This window comes from Leptidea sinapis, chromosome 15, assembly GCF_905404315.1.
Source record: "Leptidea sinapis chromosome 15, ilLepSina1.1, whole genome shotgun sequence".
Classification (NCBI taxonomy): domain Eukaryota; kingdom Metazoa; phylum Arthropoda; class Insecta; order Lepidoptera; family Pieridae; genus Leptidea; species Leptidea sinapis.
The window spans coordinates 5,739,515-5,754,515 of NC_066279.1; the positions used below are offsets into that span (position 1 = coordinate 5,739,515).

General features: G+C 36.6%; 1 long non-coding RNA gene across 1 annotated transcript; it reads left to right on the plus strand.

Moving 5' to 3' along the window:
* The first annotated feature begins 5,792 nt into the window (after nt 1-5,792).
* On the plus strand, nt 5,793-6,793 carry LOC126968257 (uncharacterized). Its single transcript, XR_007730178.1, has 2 exons — nt 5,793-6,072; nt 6,203-6,793. It is a non-coding gene; the product is annotated as an uncharacterized LOC126968257 (long non-coding RNA).
* Nucleotides 6,794-15,001: the final 8,208 nt, after the last annotated feature.

Sequence of the window (15,001 nt, forward strand, 5' to 3'; positions counted from 1 at the left end):
ATTAACACTTATTTCATACCGTGACTTGTCCACGAATTAAATTACTATAGCATTCAATCGGGAAATCAGAAAAAAAATTGGAATGGCAACACAGTTATGATTTATTAAAAAAAATAACAACAAAATATTCCCCTCGTTAAGATATAGTATGATATTAACTTTTAAAGTTTAACCAAATAATATAATAACCTAATCTATAAAATAAAGACATTCTCACAATGCATTTATATTGTTAATAAGCAGATGAAGCGCCATTTAAATTATATGATACAACTAGTGGCAAATAAAATATCATAGTTATCTGCCGGGTACTGGATTGCCTGACAGAGTGACAAGCATTTCACAAAACAATGTCAATTAAGGGCGCGTTCTCAAATCAGAGAGGTATCGAGGGTATGTTCCGATATGCACTGCGACCTCTGTACAGTGTGACGTCAATTTAGTATACTGTGAAGCCGTTCCTTTATAGCCAGTTATGCTGTTTACTATTTATCCCGTATACTGTCAGCCGCATTTTTTGACGCAGCATTTAAATAAGTGTATTAAAGTTTTCTAGTTCATTAAAAAAGCTTTTGTTGGACTACTGTCAAATTAAAAATATTTTTATTAATATTTTAGGCACTCGAGTGGTTTTGACTGATCACGTGATCAAAGTACTGCGAGTATCTTACCTCGAAAACGCCAGTGCTCACAGTAGAATATGGCGGCGATTTATGACGTCATATATTTCCCTAGGGTACTGTGGCAGTATACTGGCAGTCCATAACGGAACGAATTTTTCTACAGTGATAGCACTGTGCAGTGCTCGCAGTGCATATCGGAACATACCCCGAATCGCACCACTACACTGACACCGCTCAAACACATACACGTACTTAAAGTTAATTGCGGGAATAAAATGAATTTGTAACTTTAGCAAGTTTGAATTTTTTTCATAGATAACTTTCATGATTCGGAAATTCGGGTTATTCGTGTTACCCTGTTTTTCGAAATTCGAGTTTTCATCAGATCTCAAAGTTTTAAGGTTCTAGAAATCTTTCCTGAGTATTGCCACGATGATGTCCGTACGCCTGTATGTATGTATGTGTGTGTGTGTGTTTTTTTTTTTTTCTCAGGGGAAAAATACTATTACGTATCGTGGGGTCAGGATGCCAGGGACCCCGTATGTCGGACTCAGTCTGGTGACCTATACCGACTAAAAAACCGCTTCTTTCTTCTGTTCCCTCGTTGTTCCCCGCGGGATTGCCGTCAAGCATTTCTTCACGGGGAGGGACTTAGGTGTTAGCAGCTACTTCCACGATGCTTGACTTATTTGGGATCTTTCCCTCTCTTGGGTGCGTAGCTCCTTTAGCACTTCGGTTGCATAGCCGTTTGTAGCATCCCAAGCTTCCTGTGATTCCAGCAGTATGGTTATAATATTTTTTGGCTGAATCCTGATTGTGCTTTCTATCGCCTCTTCCCATTTACTTCGGGCAGCTACAAATCGTGGACAGACAAAGAATACGTGCTCCGCGTTTTCAATGGTCCCAGTGCACGTAGGGCATTCCGGAGAGTCGTCATGCTTAAACCGGTAGAGGTATTCGCGAAAGCAACCATGTCCTGAAAGCATTTGTGTGAGATAGTACCCAACTTCTCCGTGTTTGCGGTTTAACCATACTTCTACTTTTGGTATGAGCTGATGAGTACACTGATGTAGCTACTGAGGTCAGCAAGAGTCGCCTTTTCTGTTTCGGTCCTCCGACATTTGGCATTAGTCGTGACAGATTGGTCACCACTGCTGTTGACTTTGCTGTTATGCTTTCAACATGTTTCTTGAAATTAAGACGGACGTCAATCAGTACTCCAAGATACCTAATAAAAGGCTGTGTCGTAAGTGTGTGTGTGTGTGTGTGTGTGTGTGTGTGTGTATATATATGTAAACCTCTTATAACTTTTGAACAGCTCGACCGATTTCATCGTAGTTAGCGCCATTCGAAAGAGTATGACCTAACTTAGATTTTGAATACAATTTGGACCGATTCAGACCGGTACACTTTTAAGGAATCTCATGAAAACTACGAATTTTTTTCCATATGTGTTTTCTTTACAATAACTTATAAACTACTTTACCGATCGATTCCAAAAAACCACGTCGATCGCCAAAATTGGTTGATTCGTTCGTGAGTCTAATGTTGACGAAAGAAAACCGAAAAAGTGTTTTTCGAAATAACTTTGAAATTCCGAGTTCGATCAATTGAAACTCAAAATTCTTTATGAGGCTCAAAAAACTGCGTCGAGTGCCGCTATTAATAATAAAAATAATAATAATAATAAAAATATTTATTTCAGATCAGATCCATATCTCTGTTAGTAAAGTTTTACTTAAAAACTAATGTTAGTAAGAACCTAAATCAAATTTATTTTCATATTGGTGTGAAGCCACATCCACATTTGTAATACAGGGGACTCCCAGCAATCTACAAAAATACTCAGGATAGTGTTGGTGCTGCCGCGGACTCGAGCGAGCAGAGATGCGCATCTTTTTCGTATTATGGCTGCGAAACCATCAATGGACGCCTCCGCGAACATCCCTGAGGCACTGCAACGCCACGGCAGCCCCAGCTACTGCTGGGGCAACGTAAGTGCATTATTATATTGCACACGTAGATTACTGTATACCCTCTGCGTGTAGTCAACCCACAGGCTGCAGGTGTAAAAAGTTTGGCAATATGCCTTAAAAAGTGTAATCTTTACTGATTTCGTACACCGTGCAAACCTGCGAGCCAGCATGTTACAGCGAACAGCCAGCGACCTACGTTCACTATCGATGTCGACATTATCAGTTAAATCTTCAGTGACCCAGTGGCCCAAGTATTTAAATTTTGTTACCCTACACAAGGGAGTTTCATAGAGTGAAACATCAGGAATGGTTTGAATCTGTTATTGCTGTTTGAAAATTAAAAAAATAGTTTTTTATTAATTTTTTACCAGACATTTGAGCTCGAACAGCCTTTAGGGTCAACCGTTTTCCTAATATTTTTTAATAACTATTTTCATTTCGTCAAACGGAACTATAGTTGCCAAACCGACCTGCATATAAGTCATCTAGTAAATAAACCTTAGAAATAAACCTAGCTGTAAAGTGATTGTGAAAAGCAATCTGTGTTACTCGGAACTTTTATGAAGCCATTAATTTATCTAGACTAAAACAATTACTTGTACATTGTTTAACAGCCTCTAAATGAAGCAAATTTTAAATAAAACACTTTTAAAGGATTCAAACGAGTGAAATTGTAACTGATTTTACATTAGATATTTGGGTAAAAGTTACATTTTTATTTTAGTTTCTAAAAATGTAACTTTTACCCAAAAATTTTAAATAATAACAGTTACAATTACACGCGTTTTAATCTTTTAAAAGTGTTTCATATGTTACACTCGCGTTAATCAAAGTCAATACTACAAGCAAAATGATAAATTGTTCGCTCATAGCTCCAAGGAAGCTCTACAAGTGGTCGGAAAATTGCGGCGTGGTCATTATCCAGTCTCAGCATTCAGCAGTCTCCTTGAAATTTATACCTACGTCTGGTTGGAGCGCTAGGGTTGGTACATACAAAAATATTGACGACGCGGACGATGCGGTGCAGCTAATTTAACTCAGACAGCAACTAGTCTCAGCGGCGTACGGCGTGGCACTCAATATTTTTATGTTACCAAGATTGCTTAGCGCCCGTGTGAATCATGTGTATGTGTGCGTGCGTCGATTCGGACGCTCTAGTATGAAGTTAAGATACTATTCCTCTACAGTTTTGTGGTCAGGGTTTGGTGAGAGATGTCCTATCAACGAGTCACAATTCAAATGGTATAATTATGTAATTGTAATTATATGAGAAATTGTATAATTCATTCAATTAATCTTTAATATTCCTTTTTTGTTTGTAAATTTTCCTATTTGTGTTTCGTCTAATTAGTGTAATAGATCAGTGTCGATAATTTTTGATTTTGAAACCAAAAATAAAAATAGTAGGATGAAACCCATTGAAAACGGAAGAGAATATATCAAAAATGAAAGGAAAAATAAATTACGGGCGATCTGAGGTCGGCAAGTGGAAAAGGGGGGTGTTTAAAGGTAAAAAACGCTTAACTCGATTTCTGGCAAAAGTTCTATGGAAAAAAGTCAAATGGAAAAGTTATATATATCTAAAAAAAATCTACAACTTTTGTTTTCACACTTTTTTCACAACGAAAAATCGGTGGGATTTTTGTTCGTTGACTTTTTGATGGTGTGAATAAACTATTACAACATTACAATGGAAAATGTTTTCTGAAAATGCAAAGAAAAATAAAACTCGAATCCGAATTTTATTTACATGTACAATTTTGAGCTATTTATTAAATTAATTTACACTTTAATTACTCGAAAACGTAAGATTCCATGTTATATTGATAAACAAAAAAACTTACAACCAAATAAGTTTTTGTTATATTCTATTCCTTTTCCAATGGGTTTCATCCTAGTAGGATTTTTTTTTTTGGTTTATAAAATTATACATCTCAGTTTATTACTAACCGACAACCATTATTGTTGTTGATAATACTTTGTACATTCAACGAAACCTAAGTTTAATTTAGAAAATCGCTTTTGAAAGTTGCGATACGAGTAATACAATAGTAACAATTATAACCAATTGATAAGATCAAACATTTCAAACCTAAATTTTTCATAATACAATCGAATGCTCTCGGATAAAACGATAACAATTTTTGGTGACTTTATATAATAGGAGATGGTTTAAAACAGTATAAAACACATTTCTTTGCTTAGGATTATCAGTAGTTTTTACTCTTCCGCAAGCCACGGTTACTTGCCGCTAAATAATTTGAAATGTTCCACAAGGTATATAAAAATCTAAACATAAAACAAATTTTTCGATTTGATTTTATTAAGTAATTTGTACATAAATTGTTTCAGATGCTTCTTCTTCTTTGCCTTGCTAGCTTTGCTTCAGCTATTGTTATCGACCATACAAATGAAATTCATCAAAAATATTTTGGAAACGGTGGTCAAGGATGGCAAACCGTTAAAACTTACCACCCTCCAAGCCCTGGACTGCAATATGATACTTACGTAAGTTTAACTTTATTAAAGAAGACATTTATAAAACTTCAATTTAGAACTAAAGTAATAACTATCAATTTATCAGAGCTGGTGAACAATACAACATGCCTGTTAAAAATACTCAATTGTTCAACAATTTTCTTGGCTCACTTAAAAAAATACTAACATAGTTTTAAGTCAAACTATTCACTAAAAAAACGAATATAATAATTCATTTCAACTTTAATTTGTACTTCTAAGATCATTTATACGAGTAGATAGACTGTGACAGCTATGAAAAACGTTGAAAAAATTGAATATACTGTTAGCCTCTATTTTGAGCAACGCACGCACACTAACACAAAGTGACACATAAATCGCGAGTGACACACGAATCACGCACACTAATGTGATAATACTGGTCTGTTTTCATCGGTTGTCTAGCACCAAAAGGTTCTATCTTGACGCATAAAATATCTTAGTTGTACTTAATAATTGTAAAACACTTACTTTAAATTAATATTGGTCAATGAGCACTTGAGTCTGTTATAGGTGTACATATTAGAACTGTAATTTTACGGTTGTTAATATAATAATTTATAGTCCGTTGAATTGTCTAATAAAAAAATTAAATTAAATTTATGCACAGCCAAAATATTAGTCTTTTTGAAATGCGCAGCTAAATTTTAGTTCAATTTTGGAGTATTATTCGAGACGTTAAGGCGATACGTCAAAGAACTTATATTCACAAATATATTTTGTTTCCAATTTAGTTAACACAGTTTATGTACTAAATTATTTGCAGTTGATTTTATCACAATTTTTCAGGCATACCCCAAGTACGAATTTGAATATGCAGTGTCTGATCATAAAACTGGTGATCACAAACATCACCATGAAGAGCGTGATGGCCACCGAGTGAGAGGGGAGTACAGCCTGGTAGAAGCTGATGGTTCATTGAGAGAAGTTCACTACAACGCTGATGATTTTAATGGGTAAATAAAACTGTTAAGCAAAAAAGAATATTAACGACAGATAAATGTATTTTTATTTTAATAAAATTTCGGATAATTTAATCATCAATTTCACTTTACACTTAAACTATAACAATATATTATATTTCAGTTTCAATGCCGTTGTAAGCAAAAGTTTTAACAAACATGGTGACCGAGCTTATTCGGTCATTGGACACACGCGTCAGTTCCTCCCAACTGGTCATGGTATAAAAATTAACCAATTCTTCCCAAATAAGGATCACAAGCACCAGGAACCCCTAACTGAAAATGATGACAGCATTGAAAAAAAACCCGTACAGGAAGCTGTAGAAACAGCTCCAATAAATGAAAAACCCGAAATCAAAGTAGTTCACGAAGAACCAGCAGTAGAATTCCATTCCATTAAACAAACAGAATCCCCAATCGTAAAAATGGAAATTGTAGAAGGACCATCTTTTGAAGTAGCGCCAACAATTTCCAATGAAGAAAGTAACAAAAAGCCAGCAAATGAAGCTACTGAACCTGCTCCAGAAAAGAAAGATCAGTTAAGTGAAATTATCAAACATGATGGTGAAAAGGTTCACAGCGTAGATCACCAACAGGATTCTGATGTGGCATCATCTTATTATCATTCCAAAGTCTATTACGTTGGCTTTTAATTTTATATGTTATGCTAATAATATTCATTGTTTTGGATTAAAACTATTTATTCGTTGTTAAATGTGATTGATTAATTAATAAACGTTTTCCTAAGAGCTCCATCTTTTAACATTCTGAATCTCATACCAGCATATTTACAACAGTGTATAAATAATCATATACTTGTTAACTAGATGGCGCATAATGGAATGTGTATTTCATTACATTGTTTACTTCGATTCAGTATTTATATTTATCAACAGATGTCGATGTATAAAAACCTGACAAATATATAAAGATAAAAGTATTTTAATAGTAAATAGTAATGACGTTTGGTAAGTAGTAATTTATATATATATAGATTATCAAAAATACCAAAAGCAAATAATCGTATAATTTTGCAATATACATACATACATATACATAAAAGATCTTTCCAAAATAATAATCAAAGGAAGCGAGGAAAAGGCAACAGAACGTAAAAAATATATTTCTTCGTTGTGTTTGTATGTTTGAATAACTGATAAACCTGATAACTGATAAATATTAATCTTTTTTTCATTTGCGATTATTTCATCAAGGTCCATATTAGTATTTTAATTGAGAAACCTCAGCGTAAAGTGACTGGTCGTGTCATCTCGGACAAGTCGCGGGCGCATGGAATCTTTACTAAGTTTTATATTTCTTTTTCATAGGTTTTTATTTCTTTTATTTTCACTTTTATTTATTGGTACTTGTATAAGTACTGTGTAGTAAACTCTAAGAAAAATGTGTCAACGAACTGATTCTTAGCTAAATTGTTCGTTCAAAATTTCTGGCAAAAAGAGTGAATCAAAAGTGTAAATTCGATAAGTTATAAAAATTACAAAAAATTACAAATTTTGTTTTACAACAGGAAAAACATGTAGTACAGTGGCCTGCGCGGAATAGTTTTTGTCGTTTAAGTAGGTCTTACGGTACCTAGTGTTAGTAAAATCAGCACAGATTCGGTATAAGCGTTTTAAATCCGGGAATTTTGATGTCAAAGATGCAATTCGCTCTGTTAAGGATAATGAACGCTCAGTAGTTATGACATACCTGAAGTACTGGGAATTAACCAACAAAAGAGTTTTGGCCGATTTGAAAAAAGCTAGATAAAAAAAATGTCTGTGTGCCAGACGTTCTCAATTCAGTTTATTGGGAAGTCAGAAAACCGAACCGTTTTTGGAGATATTGATAACTGGTGATGAAAAGTGGATCACGAACGAAAACAACTTCCGAAAAAGGTAGTGGTCAGGGGTCAGTCAGGCTTCACAGACTGTGGCAATACGCATCGCAATAAGGAGATATGGAAGGGGTGGGGCTGGAAGGTCATTGATTATTATGATCTTTTACGGGCAATACAAGCCATTTGGATCTCTACTGCAATTGATGAGATTAAAGCAGGGGTGCTCAAGCTTGAACTGCTGGCGATTTTGCTTGATTGCTTTTAAGAAAAATGTACGCGCTTCTTTGAAGGTAGCAATGTCGTATCGTTCCAGGATCATTAATAGAGGCTTTACATTAAGACAGGACTACCACACTGTCAAGTAGTGTCTAGTTTTTTTAATCAGCAGTTTCAAACTTCAACAGCAACGAGACCATGTCACTGCTTACAAGAAAACCATTGAACAAAGTGGCAAGTTAATTGCGAAGAAATTACATTCCCTTACCAAATATTATTTCACTAGACGCTAATTATTGCACTAGTAAAACCATTTGCTTCACTGTAGTTCATCTATACATATATTATCTAATATATAAAATTCTCATGTCGCGGTGCTTGTAGTTAAACTCCTTCGAAACGGCTTGACCGATTCTGATGAAATTTTGAGTGCATTGGGTAGGTCTGAGAATCGGACAACATCTATTTTACATCCTTCTAAATGTTAAGGGTGGTCCACGCCAAATTTTTTTTTAATTTTTTTGACATTTTTTTTAATTTGTTTGATTATGAGTCATCATTAAAAAATACATACACCTTCAAATTTTCACCCATCTACGATCAACAGTTACTTTTGTATCGCGATTTTAATATCGGCAATACAACGTTTGCTGGGTCAGCTAGTAGACTAATAAACATGCCCTTCTACGAAAACAACGTTGTGTGCGAAATTCAAAATGACCGGTGAAACATTTTAAGATATTTGTTATTTTGAACGAACAAACATTGGAATTATATTCATATTATATGTACTAACTACGTGCAGCTATTTTGCTCAACGGATCAGCCTAGCTATCCAACGCGGAAATGTTGCCAGTATTCTTGGTACACTTCCCAGAAATGATAGTTTTACTTTAGATTGGAGAGAGAAGATTTTTCTTTAAAGTTGAAAATAATAATAAGTTTAAATATTGAAAAGCCTGCGACTCTGCCTGCTTACATTATAACATATTATTTAAATTAACTTAACTTTTATATTTATGAACTGACTGAAATTAAATGAACACCAAATGTTCAGAACCGCTACAATTTGGTTTAACCATACTTGATTCGTGTGCAAAAACAAACCGACAAACAGACAAAAACTCTTAAAACAACTTATTTGGCCTCTTACTTATGTATTTTTTTATGAAAATAAGGAACGAGACGAGCAGGACGTTCAGCTGATGATGATTGATACGCCCTGCCTATTACAATGCAGTGCCGCTCAGGATTCTTAAAAACCCTAAAATTCTGAGCGGCACTACAACTGCGCTCATCACCTTGAGAAATAAGATGTTAGGTCTTATTTGCTCAGTAATTTTACTAGATACGGCGCCCTTCAGACCGAAACACAGTAATGATTACACATTACTGCTTCACGGCAGAAATAGGCGCTGTTGTGGTACCCATAATCTAGCCGGCAAGCCTGCCACTGGTAGTATGACTGGGTATTAAGAAGAAAAAGTTCTTTCGGTACAAATATGATACCATAAAATGAAAAAAACTAATTAAAGCATAAAGCAAGTATAGATAGCGCGCAAGTTTAATGCAGTTGAGGCGTGAGATAAACAGCGGAAGCATCTCCCCCCGCTTGCCACACGCCTTGCCTTGCGTGCCTGTTGTGTTGTGCCTTTCTTCATAGTTAGTTAAAATAATAAAGAATTTGACTTATTTTAGTTCTTTAATAGTACTTTATGCCACAGTTGTATAACAAGAGTCAAGAAACACGAGTGGCGCGGGTTGCGGTGTGCAGCTCACATAGAACTAGTTATACAACGTGTCGCATACAATATTTTCTCTACGACTAGGTAATTTTAAACATTACTGTGTTTCGGTCTGAAAGGCGCCGTAGCTAGTGTAATTACTGGACAAATGAGACTAAACATCTTCCCCCATATTCATAATGGTCCGCTACCTTTAAAGAGCCGCTAAGGAGTGTTTTTTCTCATTCTGACTTAGGTCAATAGAAGAAGACAGAGTGAGAATTAGCAATGCTTTAAGTTAGCAGACTATTATGAATAAGGGGGCTTATGTCTCAAGGCGACGAGCGCAAGTGTAGTGCTGCTCAGAATTTTTGGGTTTTTCAAGAATCCTGAGCGGCACTGCATCATCTTGTCTCGTCCCTTATTTTCACTACAAAAAAAAAACAAAAATTATCACAAGTTAAATTAAACAAATAAATATAACATATTTTTGAGTTTCCGCTTAAATGGGTGGGAAATGTATTATATACTTATTAATTATCTCTGGTGAGTGGAAAGATACAGACAAAGCGGGAAAATTGAAAATAACAAAATATACCTAGCAACATCTTGGCAAATAATATTGACATTTTTTTTTCAAGTTGTCATTAAAATGTTTACACAAATAAAATTTGAAAAACAAAATTGTATGAACGATGAGGTATTCGAACGATTAGCTCAGTTGGTTAGAGCACCGGCACGGAATGCCGAAGGTCGTAGATTCGAATCCCGCATCGTTCGTAAAATTTTGTTTTTCAAATTTTATTTGTGTATTAATTCTAGAAGTGAGGGTTATCACTTTAAAAAAACATAACATATTGTTTAGATTTACAAGAGCGACATCTCAAGTCAATTTCCTAATATACAAATATTGGGGTTGAGCAGGTAATCAACTGCAAAGTAGATCCTGTTGATGAAGCCACAACCTGGAAGTTGAATAAAGCAAGCAAAATTTTATAACGAGGCGGAACTCGAACGGTTAGCTCAGTTGGTTAGAGCACCATGGCACATGGCACCATGGGCACGGAATGCCGGAGGTTAATTAGTGAGTAATTTTATTTGTGTATTAATTCTAGAAGTGAGGGTTATCACTTTAAAAAAACATAACATATTTATTTATTTATTACACTTTTTTGACACCACATTAACAAAATATAACTTAATTACTAACATACATAATTACATGATATGGTGCAAATGGCGGCCTCATCACTATATAGTGATCTCTTCCAGGCAACCATTTGTAATACAATAAAAGAGAAAAGCAGTACATTAAAAGGGTAAGAAGTGTCAGAAATATAGACACACATAATATATACTATACTAAAATATAGATAAATTTATAAGAAAGTAAAATATGTAAAAAGTAGGAACAATAATTAACATTTCAGAATTGTTGAATTATGTTGGTGGATACATACAGATAGATTCAATCAATTAGAGGACAGATAATGTTTTTTTAGTTGATTTTTAAAGGATGCTAATGATTGTGCTTGACGGATAGTAAGCGGCAGTTGATTTCAAAGAGTGATGGCATTAATGGAGAAAGAAGTAGTTAAATTTATCACGGGGCACTCCCCGTGATAAATTTAACTCTTTCCGGAACGGAACACTTTCCGAAGAGCTGTTCAACCTGATTCCTGCCGCCGAATTTCACCTTCGCACGACACGCCACAAGTTACTATATCATCCCCACCATCTGGATGTGTGGCGGTCCTCCACAGTGCGGTTTTCAAGGAGCTTTCTTCCTCGTACCACGAAGCTGTGGAATGAGCTTCCTTGTGCGGTGTTTCCGGGACGATACGACATGGGTACCTTCAAGAAAAGCGCGTACACCTTCCTTAAAGGCCGGCAACGCTCTTGTGATTCCTCTGGTGTTGCAGGAGAGTGTGGGCGGCGGTGATCACTTAACACCAGGTGACCCGTACGCTCGTTTGTCCTCCTATTCCATAAAATAAATAAAATAAGAATAGTGATAGCTATCAGATTTATGGAAAGGAACATTTAGTATTTGTTTCGCAGCAGAGCGCAACGAAAGCTCATGCTGAGACCCTAGTAGCTCAAATCTGTCTTTAAGGTAAAGAGGAGTGTTTTGGTGAAAAATTATGGAGTAAAGAAGGTGTAGAATGTGGGAATTGCGACGTAGACGTATAGGAAGCCAGTTGAGTTTTTTTCGGTAGGAGTAGACATGATCGTATTTACGTAGGTTAAAAATGAAGCGTAAACATATAGATTGAAATTTTTAGTTTAATAATTTAAGCATGAAAACGTATGTACTAAGTATTATCTATTTATCCTATAAACCTACCATTCCTAACCTAGATTTAATTGTGGCACAAAACAACTTCTTTTTGGCAACATTTAAGTACCAATAAACTCCTTTTTAGGCCATACAGTGTAGACTTTTTCAATGACTCATATATCAAGTATGTACTTATACTACTGATCGTGGCTGTATAAATGACAGATAAAAGTTGAGGAGTAGAAAAAAGATTTTAAATGTGTGGTAGGTATGTACTAGTGTCAGTCGCAGAAAACATAATAATAACCAAGCTCATAATTATTTACTGAAGGATTTTTTTTTAATAACTGTTCATCATTACAGTATATTATTATGATCATCTTAACACAGGCGTGAACATTTAAGTCACGTATATTTTAATAAATAATAATCTAATATATAAAATTCTCGTGTCATGGTGTTAAACTTTGAACTCCTCCGAAACGGCTCGACTGATTCTCATGAAATTTTGAGTGCATATTGGGTAGGTCTGAGAATCGGACAACATTTTCATCCCCCTAAATGTTAAGGGTGGTCCACACGAATTTTTTTTTTACATTTTTTTTTTAATTTTTTGATTATGAGTCAACATTAAAAAATACATACAACTTCAAATTTTCACCCATCTACGATCAACAGTTACTTTTGTATCGCTATTTATTATCGGCAATACAACGTTTGCTGGGTCAGCTAGTATAAGTGTAATAATTTTTGCAATTTAAACTAAAGCGATATTTTTATATGTTTATGAATTAAGGGTTCCGTGCACGAAGAGAAACTAACAGGAACCCTATTGCTTAGACTCCGCTATCTGTCCGACCACCTGTCTCTCTCTCAGCGTGTTGTCTCATAAAACATAAAACTCGTATGTATTTCTTGGCGCATCTCATAATAGCTGCCATGCAATAAAAAAATTAACAAATTATTTTACTAAAATGTACTATATACTATATTTTATTATAGTAAGTATGATGGTACCGAACTTGTAATGCGCAAAATCAATTCGCTATTAACTGGGTTTCAATCATTTGTGTATTCTACTACTCTTTGAGGGTGAAGTTTAGTAATGTGACGATTGCTAATAAAGTTATCCCACCATGACTGTCGTGTAACGGACGAGGTCAGCCCATACGAAAATTAAGTAAAACCTGAGTTTTTTATGACAATATTAGACGAGACGAGCAGGACGTTCAGCTGATGGTTATTGATACGCTCTGCCCATTACAATACAGTGCCGCTCAGGATTCATCAAAAACTAAAAAAATCTGAGCAGCTCGGCTCTACAATTGCACTCGTCACATTGCGACAGTTGTAGAGCCTCATTTTTCCCAGTAATTTCACTAACGACGGCGCCCTTCGAACCGGAACGCAGTACTGCATACCACATTACTGCTTCAAGGCAGAAATAGGTGACGTTGTGCTTATAATCTAGCCGGCATCCTGTACAAAAGATCCCTCTGGTAAATTGTCTATATAAAATATACATTGTTAGCCCACAAAATTATTAGAGGAATGCTCTTTAACGAGATTTTTGGTAAGAATTTACTTCGTTGAATTAAAATCGTCAATAAAACCTAATGCATTAATTCCTATAATTCCTTATATAAAATTTTTATTATAATTACTTTACAACCTTATGGTCTAGCAACAGACATCTCAGTTTGATTGGATCAACCCTGTACTTTTCCCGGGGCGTAAAAAGAATAGGGGCGTCCCAGGCCCATGGGTGTCGTAAGAGGCGACTAAGGGCTTTTTAGAAGTGGGAGAGTCACGCTGCCGTCTTTTGACTTCAGCACAATCGGGCCAGACTCGTCCGGGTTAATTACCACACTCGCACAGAATACCGGCGTGAAGTAGCGGCCTAGTGCCGCTATGTTTCGCATAGGTTAGTGTCGAGGACCGGTGGCCATTCCCCCCCCCCCTCCACCCGAATATGACAGTGGAAATAAAAAAGATTTTTCCCCAGGAGGGTACCGGCTCTACCAGAGTTGGAGAATCCCTCCCCGGGCACTCTAGCTCGGGCTGCCCTTCGTATTCTGGGGAGGGCACAGAACACCGCATGACCAAGGACAAACGAGGCAGTATCACCACGGCACCCCGCTCCACTCTCAACGTGGACTTTTGCAATATCAGGGAAATTCACTCCAATTTAAACGCCGTCCACCACCACCTTGAGACGGCGCAGCCGGCCTTGTGTTTCCTTACTGAGACGCAGATATCTCGACCTAGCGATATGTCATATTTAACGTACCCCGGGTACAAAATTGAGCACAATTTTTTGTCTCATGCCGGGGTATGTGTGTACATTAGGGAGGATATCTGCTGTCGCCGTCTCGGCAATTTTGAGGGTAGGGACCTGTCCACTCTCTGGCTCCGCGTAGATTTAGAGGACCGCGTTCGCATCTATGCGTGTGTCTACAGGTCCCATAGTGGTAACGCAGAAACCGATCATCTCATGGGCTGCGTTCAAGCGGCAATTGACGACGTACTTGCACAGATCCCCTCCGCTAAAATCGTAGTCTTGGGTGATTTCAACGGGCACAATGCCAAATGGCTTGGATCACGTACCACAGACTACGCAGGGCGATCTGTGCATAATTTTGCATTGGCGTATGGTCTGTCCCAATTGGTTGAGTCGCCAACGCGGCTCTCGGATGTGGATAGCCACATGCCGTCCTTATTGGATCTTCTGCTGACTACACATCCCGATGGTTACCAGGTCTTTGTCGACGCCCCTCTCGGAACGTCCGACCATTGCCTGGACAGGAGTGTAGTGCCTATCCGACGCCAACGTCGCAGACCACCAGCGACCCGCCGCGTTTG